Below are 16096 nucleotides of genomic sequence, written 5' to 3' on the forward strand. Positions count from 1 at the left end.
CATAATTGGGTGGTATTATCAACACCTTTTGCAATGACATGAATACCCATATGAGATTTTATTGATTGCGTTTAAATCTACTTTAAAAAAAATATACGATATAAAAAAACAAAAATTTAATTAAAAAATAAATAATACATAAATATACATATTAACAACTTTTTGCAATGACATGAACATGTTAGAGCCCATATGAGATTTTGATAATTGCATTTAAATCTACTTTATATATTTATTTACTTTTTTATATGTCATATTTTTTAAAGTAGATTTAAATGCAATTATCAAAATCTCATATGGGCTCTAACATGTTCATGTCATTGCAAAAAGTTGTTTTCAATCTTTTTAAATCTTCATCTTTCGTTAAGATAACACCACCCAATTATGCTTCTATCAGTCAAAAAATTGTTATGTATTTATCTATATTTGTAATATTTATTTCTATGTATTTAATTATATATTTATTTACTTTTTTATATGTCATATTTTTTAATTAAATACATAGAAATAAATATTACAAATATAGATAAATACATAACAATTTTTTGACTGATAGAAGCATAATTGGGTGGTGTTATCTTAACGAAAGATGAAGATTTAAAAAGATTGAAAACAACTTTTTGCAATGACATGAACATGTTAGAGCCCATATGAGATTTTATTGATTGCGTTTAAATCTACTTTAAAAAATATACAATATGAAAAAAAAAAAAAAAAATTAAAAAATAAATAAAATAAAAAATAAATAATACATAATTATACATATATAAAAAATATAGATAAATGCATAACATTTTTTTTTTCATTTCTATCTTTGTTCCTCTCCCTGTCACTCTTGTTGCCTTTCTGACAGATGTTCCCAAAGGTCCAGTCAAGCTGTCTAACAGGGTGGCGTGAAGATCAGGTTGAGTAGGTGTATGGAATGGACATGAGTGGCCTGCAAGGAATGCGCGAGAATCAGACTTCTGTCGTCTGCTATGAGCTTCTCATTTTCTCCCACTGGGCCTCAATCTCCCACTTGAATGTGCTATCCAGCTGATGCATCTAAAAAGGTAACTAATCCCTTCATGGAAACTATGAGGTCCATGCCACGCTGTACAAAACACACAAGCAGAATCGCACAGGAGGCACACAATGGGAGCCTCGGTTGCGAGCAGCAATAGTATTAATTAAGCTCCCACAATGTATATAGCGGATGGGCCACAAGACAATGGCGGAGAAATCTCTGGGTTAATGTAAGACAGAGGTTCTTAGGAGATTTCAGCCCCGTATTGTGAAGAGTGAATGAAAAGAGCATCTCACTTCTGTTCAACAAATAATCCCTTGCCAAATTTCTGGTGAAATAATTAGCTGAGCCTCTTAATTCATCACAGATTTCCTCATTTGACACAGAGGGAACCTTACACGCTGAATAAGCTCTTTCTGTACGGAAGCCAGTTGGCAGAGAGGTGGCTCCATTTCCAACCATGGGCTCAGGCAGGAACCTTCTTTTTGTTCGGGGGGTGGTGGTGGGGGGGAAATAATCAGCGGTAATTCTTCTTGCTCAGCTGTGGGCTGTTGGCTGGAAATAAAGACAGAAATACTGTTTGTGTCACTCAAATAAACCTGCTTTAGAAAGCCCGTGGGTCTAGAGGAAATTTGCCCCGTTCTCCAGGATGACCCAGTTCTTTAGTAAAGAAAAAAAAATGGTGGAAAAAAAATAGACATTAGGGAACCATTGTTGGTCTGATACTCATGGACTGGTCTGATACTCATGGAAGCTGGTGTGATTCTCATGGAAGCTGGTGTGATGCTCATGGAAGCTGGTCTGATTCTCATGGAAGCTGGTCTGATACTCATGGTCTGGTCTGATTCTCATGGAAGCTGGTGTGATACTCATGGAAGCTGGTCTGATACTCATGGAAGCTGGTCTGATACTCATGGAAGCTGGTTTGATGCTCATGGAAGCTGGTGTGATGCTCATGGAAGCTGGTCTGATTCTCATGGAAGCTAGTCTGATACTCATGATCTGGTCTGATTCTCATGGAAGCTGGTGTGATACTCATGGAAGCTGGTGTGATGCTCATGGAAGCTGGTCTGATTCTCATGGAAGCTGGTCTGATACTAATGGAAGCTGGTGTGATACTCATGGAAGCTGGTCTTATTCTCATGGAAGCTGGTCTTATTCTAATGGAAGCTGGTCTAATACTCATGGTCTGGTCTGATTCTCATGGAAGCTGGTGTGATACTCATGGAAGCTGGTCTGATACTCATGGAAGCTGGTGTGATACTCATGCCAGCTGGTCTGATTCTCATGGAAGCTGGTCTGATACTCATGGAAGCTGGTGTGATACTCATGGCAGCTGGTCTGATTGGGGGGGGGGGAAATCAGCAGTAATTCTTCTTGCTCAGCTGTGGGCTGTTGGCTGGAAATAAAGACAGAAATACTGTTTGTGTCACTCAAATAAACCTGCTTTAGAAAGCCCGTGGGTCTAGAGGAAATTTGCCTCGTTCTCCAGGATGACCCAGTTCTTTAGTAAAGAAAAAAAAATGGTGGAAAAAAATAGACATTAGGGAACTATTGCTGGTGTGATACTCATGGAAGCTGGTCTGATACTCAAGGAAGCTGGTATGATACTCATGGAAGCTGGTATGATACTCATGGAAGCTGGTCTGATACTCAAGGAAGCTGGTATGATACTCATGGAAGCTGATCTGATACTCATGGAAGCTGATCTGATACTCATGGAAGCTGGTCTGATTCTCATGGAAGCTGGTCTGATACTCATGGAAGCTGGTCTGATACTCATGGAAGCTGGTCTGATTCTCATGGAAGCTGGTCTGATACTTATGGAAGCTGGTCTGATACTCATGGAAGCTGGTCTGATACTCATGGAAGCTGATCTGATTCTCATGGAAGCTGGTCTGATACTTATGGAAGCTTCCCCGTTCTCCAGGATGACCCAGTTCTTTAGTAAAGAAAAAAAAATGGTGGAAAAAAATAGAGATTAGGGAACCATTGCTGGTCTTATACTCATGGAAGCTGGTGTGATACTCATGGAAGCTGGTGTGATTCTCATAGAAGCTGGTCTGATACTCATGGAAGCTGGTGTGATACTCATGGAAGCTGGTGTGATACTCATGGAAGCTGGTGTGATTCTCATGGAAGCTGGCCTGATACTCATGGAAGCTGATCTGATTCCATGGAAGCTGGTCTGATACTCATGGAAGCTTGTCTGGTTCTCATGGAAGCTGGTGTGATACTCAAGGAAGCTGGTCTGATTCTCATGGAAGCTGGTGTGATACTCATGGAAGCTGGTATAATTCTCATGGAAGCTGGTGTGATACTCAAGGAAGCTGGTATGATACTCATGGAAGCTGGTGTGATACTCATGGAAGCTGGTCTGATACTCAAGGAAGCTGGTATGATACTCATGGAAGCTGATCTAATACTCATGGAAGCTGATCTAATACTCATGGAAGCTGGTCTGATACTCATGAAAGCTTGTCTGGTTCTCATGGAAGCTGGTGTGATACTCAAGGAAGCTGGTATGATACTCATGGAAGCTGGTGTGATACTCATGGAAGCTGGTCTGATACTCAAGGAAGCTGGTATGATACTCATGGAAGCTGATCTAATACTCATGGAAGCTGATCTAATACTCATGGAAGCTGGTCTGATACTCATGAAAGCTTGTCTGGTTCTCATGGAAGCTGGTGTGATACTCAAGGAAGCTGGTGTGATACTCAAGGAAGCTGGTATGATACTCATGGAAGCCGGTGTGATACTCATGGAAGCCGGTGTGATACTCATGGAAGCTGGTCTGATTCTCATTGAAGCTGGTGTGATACTCATGGATGCTGGTATGATTCTCATGGAAGCTGGTGTGATACTCAAGGAAGCTGGTATGATACTCATGGAAGCTGGTGTGATACTCATGAAAGCTGGTCTGATACTCAAGGAAGCTGGTATGATACTCATGGAAGCTGGTATGATACTCATGGAAGCTGGTGTGATACTCATGGAAGCTGGTGTGATACTCATGGAAGCTGGTCTGATACTCATGGAAGCGCCATGTTTTGAATAGGTCAATTTTAAGAGAAAATAATTAAAGTATAACTAAAGTTTTTGGTGTTTTTGTTTTAGTTTTGGATGGAGTGGAGATGGATTAGAACCTCTGTCAGTATTTATTGCTATCTGTGCCCCCAGTAAGGAGATTCCCCCTCTATTTGTCCTGTCATTGAAAGTGAAAGTAAAAGAAAATCCCAAATTTTGGGTTGTCCCCAGAAAAAGTAATCTTCCAATGAGAACCTGGGGAGTCCCCTAGGGATTACCCTAATTTGCAGGGATTTCTTCTCACTTCCTTTTTGGCTATGGGACAGGAAGTGAAAGGAAATCTCCGCAATGGCAAAAAAAAATGTTTTGCCTCTAGTTCTACTGTAACTTTGGGCCTCCAGGAAGAAACTGACAACCAATAGAAATAAGCAAAGTCTAAAGTTCAATCGGAGCTCCAATCAAAATCTAAAAAAAAATAAAAGTCAGCAGCTACAAAACCCTGAGCTACTGAGCTTTAAAAAACAGTCACCTGTCCCTCGATCCAGTAATGTCCTCACCGCAGTCAGTTTCAGTGGCCGTCTTCTCTCCTCGGCGCCGGCATTTTAAGTGTGGGCACCCGGCTATGACAGCTTGCAGCTTCACAGCCGGGTGCCCAGTGTACCTTTTGAATGGTCCCATAGTCTTCTGGGACCTGTCATGTGTCCCAGAGGACTATGGGGAGAGAGGACAAATTCTGCTTTTGAATGCATAGACCAGGGGTCTCCATTCTAATCAAAGGGCCAGTTTAGTGTCCTTCAGACTTTAGGAGGGCCAGACTGTGGCCAGTGGGAGTAGAAAATGTCTCAGCGTCAGTAGGAGTAAAAAAAATGACATAGTGCCCCATGATTGGTATCAGTGGGAGGAATAGTGCCCCATCATTGGTGTCAGTGGAATGAATAGTACCCAATCATTGGTGTCAGTGGAATGAATAGTACCCCATCATTAGTGTCAGTGGGAGGAATAGTGCCCCATCATTGGTATCAGTGGGAGGAATAGTGCCCCATCATTGGTCTCAGTGGGAGGAATAGTGCCCCATCATTAGTGTCAGTGGGAGGAATAGTGCCCCATCATTGGTATCAGTGGAGGAATAGCGCCCCATCATTGGTTACAGTGGGAGGAATAGTGCCCATCATTGGTGACAGTGGGTGGAATGGTGCTCCATCATTGGTATTAGTGGGAGGAATAGTTCCCCATCATTGGTGTCAGTGGCAGGAATAGTGCCCCATCATTGGTGTCAGTGGCAGGAATAGTGCCACATCATTGGTGTCAGTAGAATGAATAGTGCCCCATCATTGGACTCAGAGGAAGGAATAGTGCCACTTCATTGGTGTAAGTGGAAGGAAAAATGCCCCATAGTTGGTGCCAGTGGAAGAAATGGTGCCCCCTTGTTGGTGTCAGTGGGAGTAATAGTACCATGAGGGCCAGATAGAGGCAGGCAAAGGGCCACATTCAGCCCACGGGCTACAGTTTGGAGACCACTGGCCTAGATGATCAAAGCGGATACCTGTCAAAATTGTGTACTCACTCCCCAAAGGTGCCAATCCTCAATGGGGAGCGGGGGATGAGACCTCAAAGCAAAACTTCCCCTTTTGGATGGAGCTCCACTTTAAACATATCCAACCAACCAGGAGCCACCAGTGCTACCCAAGACATATGAATTACGTCTGGTCTTGACGTGATTGGTTGGAGCTAGAGACTGCGCCGGACAGATTTGAATATTGTGGTCTGTAGTAAGTGGTTCCATGGATAGATGGAGGTTTATGACTCCCTTTGGAAGCGTGGGCTGCTGCCTGAACTGGTCTGACTCTGATGTTGCTTCACTAGAAGGGATATAAAATGAGAAAAGAGGAGCGCCGGGTGTCCGGAGTGATGCCATTTTCTAGTCTTCACAGGACTTTTTTTATATTGTGTTTCTAAGCAGCATAAATGGAGTACTTCCAGATTATTCTGTACAATTTATTGCTTGTGAAAAATAGGAATGGGCAGAGCAAATTAGATTTCATTGCAGGGGAAATTTTGAAAACTTTTCAAAATTCAACACTTTTAATTTAACTCAACTTGCTTGAAAAAAAGAAAACTTTTTTTTAATTTTTTAGTCTTTTTTTTTAGATTTTTTTGTTTGTAAGCAGCAATATTAGTGCATTTTCTTTCATTTTGCCTTCTTTGTAGTTGGGTTTTTTTAATTAATTTTTTTTGTTTGATCAATCTTTGTGTACTGTTACTTTTTTTTTTTGTTTAATTGTACTTTTTTGCTGTCTGTTTTTTTACTTTATGTGAACAAAAAATATAAAATAATGATGCAAATGAAGGATCACTCTTTCATACCAGGGCAAGATCTAACCTATCTAAACTGGGGGTGCAGTAAAAAAAGTCAGGGGGCACAATGTCAACACTATGTGAGAGTCACTGACAGTCTGTCACGACCTGGGAAACACCAGTATGTATTAGGTATCATGTGTCCTCATCAAAGCCCCACTTCACATTAGGGTCCCCTTACATCAAGGGCCCCATAAATGTTCCGCCCTTACATCAGGGTTTTCAACAGAGTACTGACTTCCATCAGATGGCCCCCTTACATCAACTGTCCCCATCAGAGTACCCCCTTACATCAGGTGTCCCCATCACAGAGCCCCATTATATGGATTGTCCCAATCAGAGTGACTTCTTATGTCAGGCATCCTCATCACAATGCCCCATTATATGGATCTTCCCAATCAGATATCCTCATCACAGTGCCCCATTATATGGATTGTCCCAATCAGAGTGTCTTTTTATGTCAGGTATCCCCATCACAGTGCCCCATTACATGGATTGTCCCAATCAGAGTGCCTTCTTATGTCAGGTATCCCCATCACAGTGCCCCATTACATGGATTGTCCCAATCAGAGTGTCTTTTTATGTCAGGTATCCCCATCACAGTGCCCCATTACATGGATTGTCCCAATCAGAGTGCCTTCTTATGTCAGGTATCCCCATCACAGTGCCCCATTATATGGATTGTCCCAATCAGAGTGTCTTTTTATGTCAAGTATCCCTATCACAGTGCCCCATTATATGGATTGTCCCAATCAGATATCCTCATCACAGTGCCCCATTATATGGATTGTCCCAATCAGATATGCCCATCACAGTGCCCCATTATATGGATTGTCACAATCAGATATCCTCATCACAGTGCCCCATTATATGGATTGTCCCAATCAGATATCCTCATCACAGTGCCCCATTATATGGATTGTCCCAATCAGATATGCCCATCACAGTGCCCCATTATATGGATTGTCACAATCAGATATCCTCATCACAGTGCCCCATTATATGGATTGTCCCAATCAGATATGCCCATCACAGTGCCCCTTTATATGGATTGTCACAATCAGATATCCCCATCACAGTGCCCCATTATTGGATTGTCCCAATCAGTGTGCCTTCTTATGTCAGGTATCCCCATCACAGTGCCCAATTATATGGATTGTCCCAGTCAGAGTGCCTTCTTAGGTCAGGTATCCCCATCACAGCGCCCCATTATATGGATAGTCCCAATCAGAAAGACTTCTTATGTCAGGTATCCCCATCATAGTGCCCCATTATATGGATTGTCCCAATCAGAGTGACTTCTTATGTCAGGTATCCCTATCACAGTGCCCCCTTTAATGGGTTATCCCAGCCAGAATGCCTCCTTATATCAACTGACTGCATCACATCAGAGTGCTTCCTTACATCAATTTCCCCAATCAGACTGGATAATGGATCAGTGGATGCACTGCAAGAGACCTGGGGGGGGCACAGCTCACCGCAGCACCCACCTAGGTCTGGCCCTGTTTGAAGCCCAAACAGGCCCTGGATAGAAGAACGGAGTTTTTACAACCCTTTTTAGTAATTTAGAGCCCACTGCACCCTTAGCAGCCACCAAAAAGACCGCTAATTTCACCTTCATCATTAAATGCCTTCCTGGTGCCTTCATAGCGGCATGCTAATGATGGAGCTCTGCTTCTATCTCTACCCTCAGGACCAGCATAAATCTAAAAAAAGAGAAAAAGATGTGGATCCAATGTGGATCCAGGAGCTCCTACAACTCTGGATTTCGGCAGGAAGACAATTTAGGCCTCCATGTCTGGTTTTAATAACATCAACTTCCCTGCCAGCTAGTTATCGATCATTAGTATGCTACCACGTGGTACCAAGAAACCAGAAAATCGTATCAAATACTTACCATAATTTTCTTTTCTTGGTCCCTATCCATGGCTGCATACAGACCCACGCTCGGTCTTGGTATAATCACTGACAATGCAGAGGGTCTCTCTCTCTCTTTATAGATTTATACCGGTCCTGTGAGATAAGGATGGGGCTCTATCATTAGCATGCTGCCATGGATTGGAACCAGGAAAGGAAAATTATGGTAAGAATTTCATACAGTTTGACTTTGTTTCAGGGAAATTCTACTTCTCTCTTTTGCTCATCTCTGGTCAAAAATGAGTTAAGTGGGAATTCTTGGAATGTTTGCAGTCCAGTGTGATGATTTACAATTTGTAGGAAAGTGGAAGTGTTTCTGAAATATATAAATTATGGGGATATTAGTGAACTATACACTCACCAGTCACTTTATTAAGTCCACCTTGCTAGTACTGGGTTGAACCCCCTTTTGCCTTCAGAACTTCTTTCATTCTTCATGGCATAGATTCAACAAGGTGTTGGAAACATTCCTCAGAGAATTTTGCTCCATATTGACATGATAGCATCACCCAGTTGCTGCAGATTTGTCGACTGCACATCCATGATGGGAATCTCCTGTTCCCCCACATCCCAAAGGTGCTCTATTGGATGGAGATCTGATGACTGTGGAGGCCATTGGAATACAGTGACCTTGTTGTCATGTCATAGAAACCAGTTTGAGAAGATTTGTGCTTTCTGACATGATGCATTACCCTGCTGGAAGGAGCCATCAGAAGACGGGGGCACTGGAGTCATAAAGGGATGGACATGGTCAGCAACAATACTCAGGTAGGCCATGGCGTTTAAATTTTGCTGAATTGGTGCTAAGGGGCCCAAAGTGTGCCAAGAAAATCTCCCGCACACCATGACACCACCACCACCAGCCTGAACCGTTGATACAAGGCAGGATAGATCCACCACACCATGACACCACCCCCACCAGCCTCACTGATACAAGGCAGGATGGATCCACCACACCATGACACCACCCCCACCAGCCTGAACCGTTGATACAAGGCAGGATAGATCCACCACACCATGACACCACCCCTACCAGCCTTATTGATACAAGGCAGGATGGATCCACCACACCATGACACCACCCCCACCAGCCTGAACCGTTGATACAAGGCAGGATAGATCCACCACACCATGACACCACCACCACCAGCCTGAACCATTGATACAAGGCAGGATAGATCCACCACACCATGACACCACCCCCACCAGCCTGAACCGTTGATACAAGGCAGGATAGATCCACCACACCATGACACCACCCCTACCAGCCTTATTGATACAAGGCAGGATAGATCCACCACACCATGACACCACCCCTACCAGCCTTATTGATACAAGGCAGGATGGATCCACCACACCATGACACCACCCCCACCAGCCTCATTGATACGAGACAGGATGGATCCATGCTTTCATGTTGTTTACAACTAATTCTGACCCTAACATCTGAATGTCGCAGCTGAAATCAAGACTAATCAAACCTGGCAATGTTTTTCCAATCTTCTATTGTCCAATTATGGTGAGCCAGTGCGAATTGTAGCCTCCGCTTCCTGTTGGCACCCGGTGTGGTCTTCTGCTGCTGTAGCCCATCTGGTTCAAGGTTCGATGTGTTCTGCATACCTTGGTTGTAACGAGTGGTTATTTGAGTTACTGTTACCTTTCTATCATCAAACCAGTCTGTACATTCTCCTCTGACATCAACAAGCCTGTTTTGTCCACACAACTGACTCACTGGATATTTTCTCTTTTTTGGATCATTTTCTGTAAATCCTAGGGATGGTTGTGCATGAAAATCCCAGTAGATCAGCAGTTTTTGAAATACTCAGACCAGCCCGTCTGGCACCAACAACCAAGCAACGTTCAAAGTCCCTTAAATTGCCATTCTGATGCTCGGTTTGAACTTCAGCAAGTCATCTTCACCACGTCTAGATACCTAAATGCATTGAGTTGCTGCCATGTGATCGGCTGATTAGCAATTTGTGTTACCAAGAAACTGAACAGGTGGACCTAATAAAGAGGCCGGCAAGTGAATATCTGCACTATGTAGATAGAAGTATGTTTTTGAAACATGGATGGAAAAGATTGCAGGATGAGGGGCTTACGTGTGAAATACGTCTGTAAATATTATATTATATTATTATACAGGACTTATATAGCGCCGAAAGCTTGCTCAGCGCTTAAATTATGGAGGAAGACAATACAGCAACAACACGGTTCAATACAAGAGGGATTAGAGGGCCCTGATCCTTGGAGCTTACAATCTAGGAGAGAGAGGATAGTGGTACAAGAGGTAATTAGCTGTGGGGGATGGAGTGGTTGGGGGAGTAGAGGATTCCAGTATTAGCCGGGGTCGGGGTAGGCTTCCCTGAAGAGATGAGTAGGCGATAGCCTGATAGCTTGGGGTAGGGAGTTCCAGAGGATGGGTGAAGCCCGTGAGAAATCCTGGAGACGAGCATGGAAGGAGGAGACAATGGAACTAGAGAGTAGGAGGTCTTGTGAGGAGCGGAGAGTACGGTTTGGGTGGTATTTAGAGACAAGGTCGGTGATGTAGTTTGGGGCAGTGTTATGAACGGCTTTATACGTCAGTGTTAGTGTTTTGAATTTTATTCGCTGGGCAATTGGAAGCCAGTGGAGGGATTGGCAGAGAGGGGTGGAGGCCAGTGGAGGGATTGGCAGAGAGGGGTGGAGGACACTGAGTGGAGGTCAGTGGAGGGATTGGCAGAGAGGGATGGAGGACACTGAGTGGAGGCCAGTGGAGGGATTGGCAGAGAGGGGTGGAGGACACTGAGTGGAGGCCAGTGGAGGGATTGGCAGAGAGGGATGGAGGACACTGAGTGGAGGCCAGTGGAGGGATTGGCAGAGAGGGGTGGAGGACACTGAGTGGAGGCCAGTGGAGGGATTGGCAGAGAGGGGTGGAGGACACTGAGTGGAGGCCAGTGGAGGGATTGGCAGAGAGGGATGGAGGACACTGAGTGGAGGCCAGTGGAGGGATTGGCAGAGAGGGGTGGAGGACACTGAGTGGAGGCCAGTGGAGGGATTGGCAGAGAGGGGTGGCAGATACAAAGTGGTTAGTAAGGTGAATGAGTCTGGCAGCAGCATTCATGATGGACTGGAGTGGGGATAGCCTGCGATGAGGTAGCCCAATGAGGAGGGAGTTACAGTAGTCAAGGCGAGATATAACAAGGGAGTGGATGAGTTGCTTAGTGGTTTCCGAGGTTAGGAACGGTCGTATCTTGGAGATTATTATTATTATTATTATTACATTGAGTTTATATAGCGCCAAAGGGTTTGCTCAGCGCTGTACAATAGGGGGGACAATACATGGCACAGTACAACAAAAACAGACAACGTACGAGGGGTAAGAGGGCCCTACTCTTTTGAGCTTACAATCTAGGAGGGAGGGGGTAGTGGTACAGTAGGAAGTGGCTGAGGGGAATGAAGTGGTGGGAGGAATGAGGGAGAATGGCAGTTAGGTGAGGGTGGGGTAGGCTTCCCTGAAGAGGTGGGTTTTGAGGGAGCGCCTGAATGTGGGGAGGGAAGGCGACAGTCGGATGGATTGGGGCAGTGAGTTCCAGAGGATGGGGGAGGACCTGGAGAAGTCTTGCAGTCATGCATGGGAGGAGGAGACCAGGGAGCAGGATAGAAGGAGGTCCTGTGAGGAGCGAAGGGTACGGGTAGGGCGGTACTTGGAGATCAGGTTGGAGAGGTAGTCAGGGGCAGTGTTGTGAACGGCTTTGTAGGTCAGGGTTAGGAGTTTAAATTTGATGCGTTGGGCAATCGGGAGCCAGTGGAGGGATAGGCAGAGGTGGAGCGGGTGGTGAGGTGGATGAGTCTAGCCGCTGAGTTCAGGATGGTCTGGAGCGGGGAGAGCCTGCACTTGGGTAGGCCGGTGAGAAGAGACTTGCAGTAGTCCAGGCGTGAGATGATGAGGGAGTGTACGAGTAGTTTAGTGGTGTCTGGGGTGAGGAACGTACGTATCTTGGAGATGTTGCGGAGGTGAAGTCTACATGTGTTTGTCAGTGATTGGACCTGGGGCTGAAAGTGAAGTATGAAGGGTAGAGGGGAATTTGCGCAGTATGCATGGTGTTGGAATTACTTGGTGTGTTTTAAAATATTCTGGCCAATAAGAGAACATATGAAGTATGAAGATACTCACAGTATCCAAGAAGGACATGACGGTTTTCATTGAACACAACAGCCCACACTTTAAAATTAATCCATATTTAATTATCATTATAGAGTTAACACATCTAGATCTTTACAGGTAACACAACAGTTATTAACAGAGCGCCATGTCTAATGTGCTGTCATTAAAAACCAGAGTAAGACTTTGAGGTCACGACAACAGTAGCAAAGCGATAACAACACTGTCCCAACAAGTTATCTCTGAAAATATATACTCTCACTAATATATACATTTATTCATAAAATAAATAGTCATTAAAAAAAAATCATCGAACTTAAGAAATACAAAAAAAAAAAAAAAAAAAAAGTGGTGACTTAATTTTTTACATAGCTTTGGATTCTTAATATTACACCTTACACGTGCGTTTTGTAAGAGGGAGGAAGTGAGGATCAGAGTGAAAGGTATCAAAGAGAAAGGTATCTGATCAACAGGTATCTCATTGACATTGGTAACAAAACAGAATTGATGATCAGGTCATGGTGGCCTTGATGACTTTATTGACGTCCATGTCTTGTTTTTTTAATACTTTTTCTCAGATATGTGATACACTTAATGGCCAAAGGTTTGTTGGACATTCCATTTTTAAAACAGTAAGGATTTGCTCCTTCCTTGTGATTTGCTCTTCTGGAAAGGCTTTGCCTCAAGATCAGGGGCGGACTGACCATTCTGGTGCTCGGGCACTGCCCGAGGGCCCAGGGTCAGTAGGGGGCCCCATGAGATGCCCCTGGTACCTTTCATAGGCTTTTTTGAGTGTGGGTGAGGACACAGGGGCCCCATGATCCTCTATTGCTCGGGGGGGCCCCATGAGTTGTCAGTCCGCCCCGCTCAAGATTGTGGACCATGTCTGTAGGAATCGGTGCCCACTCAGCCAAAAAGAACATTTGTGAAGTCAGATACTGAAGTTGGATCAGAAGACCAATAAATTGCAAAGGTGTTCATTGGGGTTGAAGTCAAGGCTCTGTGTAGGCCACTTCCTTTCAGGGGCGGACTGACAACTCATGGGGCAATAGGGCAATAGGGGATCATGGGGCCCCTGTGTCCTTGCCCAAACTCAAAAAAGCCTATGAAAAAGGTACAAGGGGTATCTCATCAGGCCCCCTACTGACCCCGGGCCCTCGAGCAGTGCTCAAGTTTCCAAATGGTCAGTCCGCCCCTGCTTCCTTTACGCCAACCCATGACTTTATTGGACCTTTGTGAACTTAATAATATGGAGGGGTGTCCACAAACTATTGGCCATATAGTATGCATACACACACAGTGACCAGAAAAATCAGAAATCCAGCCCTACCGCAGCCGCGGACCCACCCTATTACCATATCATATCATGGTGAGAGATGCAACACCATTCATCCGGTATACCATTTACTATACTAATATTTGGGGGGAAGGCTTCCATTTTTTTGAGCCTTGAATTTTTCTTTTTAGAATTTTGTAGTAACTCCCGCTACTTCTCTCTGGTTTGGCCTATTTCTTGTATTATATTGATTGGTATGGGAGATTTAATATGTGGCTCCACTAGACTCGTCATGACCTTGTCTGACTTCTTTTAGTATTGGGCACGTCAGGGATCTGGTGATATTTGGGGATTTGGAGATATGTTTTTAGTCTTTATGTGGTTTTTACTATTTTGTTACAGATATTTTTTTTTTGGGGGGGGGGGGGGAATTTGTGTTCTCTAATATGCACACTTCTTGGTGCTAGTTTGCATTAGAAAAAAAAAGTTTTTTCTACATTTGATCTGCGTGGGCTGAAAATGTAACTAAAATGTGCCAATAAAGTGGTTGTAACCCTATGATAAGAAATATGAACAAAGCATATCCCTCTCTTGTGTGTATTTGGCTCAATCCAGAGCACTAAGTGTCATTTCTGTCTGCGGCCTCATTCCTCTGCTATCTGCATGTTTTACTTCTGGCAGGTTTTACTGACACAAAGAGACAGGAGAGGGAGCTCCAGCACACAGCCTGTGATTGACAGCCTCAGCTCTGTTCTTCCTGTATGCTGTGTGAAGGGGGGGGGGGTGTGCATGTCTGTTCCTTCCAATAAAGTCTCAGAACTCTCCTCACTGAGCTCTGCAGAGTATAACCTCAGCTCCCCACCCTCTGCTTTCTGAAAGCTCAGACAAGCTGTATAAATTGTGGCCTTCTTATGGTCATAAAGAAGAAGAGACTGCCGATAACCAAGAAAAGCTTATGCAGGAGGGTTTATTTCATCTCTGTGTAGGCTGGTGACTTCACTGGGTATACAGCATGTAAGGGTTTACCACCACTTTAAGGCTGGGAAGCACTGAGCATTGACTGAAGATCAGTTTTGCACAATGAAGGGGCCAAGAAGGGACTCCTCTTCAAAGCAAATCCCCTGCTGGATAAAGGTGCAAGACGTCGGGTGGCTTGCACCATAATAATATGTGGCTACACCACAGTACAAAAACTAACTCCATGGTCAATATAAATGTCTCTCCTTTATATGGTAGAAGTGAAAAGGACCACACAGGGGTCCTCTCCCATCTATGGTAACCCATCAAGAGCATATGCAGAGGACCAAGGAGCTTGACACTAGATCCCAATGTTTGGAAGTTGCAGCTACATTACTTTGTTACATACAGAGATTTAGCAGCGGGGACGTGGGGGGAACGCAGGGCCTCCAGCATTAAATGTATGTAACAACAACGGGGGCAGGGGTGTGCTGGGCGGTCTATTGATGCTGACTGCTGGGGGGGGGGGGGTCTATTGTCACTGGAGGGGATCTATTTTTGCATGGTGGCCTATTGTTGCTGGGGAGGTCTTTTTTTGCTGGTGGGGGAATCTATTGTTGCTTGAAGGGATCTACTGTTGAGGGTGGGGTCTTGTGTTGCTGGCTGCTGGAGAGTCTATTGAGATCTGTTGTTGTCAAGGGCGGACTGACAACTCATGGAGCCCCCAGGCAATAGGGGATCACGGGGCTCCTGTGTCCTTGCCCACACTCAAAGCACACCCACAGGGGCGGACTGACCATTTGGAAACTCGGGCACTGCCCGAGGGCCTGGGGTCTGTAGGGGGCCCCATGAGATGCCCCTGGTACCTTTTTCATAGGCTGTTTTGAGTTTGGGCAAGGACACAGGGGTCCCATGATCCCTTATTGCCCGGGGCCCCATGAGTTGTCAGTCCGCCCCTGCACACCCATAAAAAGCCTATAAAAGGCACCAAGGGCATTTCATGGGGCCCTCTACTGACCTCGGGCTCTCGAGCAGTGCCCGAGTGCCTGAATGGCACCTGCCCCTGGTTGCTGGTGGGGAAATCTATTGTTGCTTGAGGGGATCTACTGTTGAGGGAGGGGTCTATTGTTGCTGGCTGCTGGAGAGTCTATTGGTACTGTCTGCCTTGAGATCTGTTGTTACTTTTGGTGGTCTATCCTTGCTGGGGTGGTATTTTGTTGCTGGGGTTCATTGCTGTTGAGGGAATCTATTGTTGCTGGGGGGGGGATTGGCTGTTAGCTATAGGGGATCTATTTTACTGTTTCTCTTGTTATCATTAACAAATTCCATACAAATTACTTAGCACCACAAAATGATACTTTGCTGTATATTCTCTATAAGGAACGGGACTGGGAGGTGGGTAGGAACCAAG

The sequence above is a fragment of the Staurois parvus genome, unplaced genomic scaffold (assembly GCF_062004578.1).
Source record: "Staurois parvus isolate SC_StPar_1 unplaced genomic scaffold, SC_StPar_1.0 ptg000992l, whole genome shotgun sequence".
NCBI lineage: Eukaryota > Metazoa > Chordata > Amphibia > Anura > Ranidae > Staurois > Staurois parvus.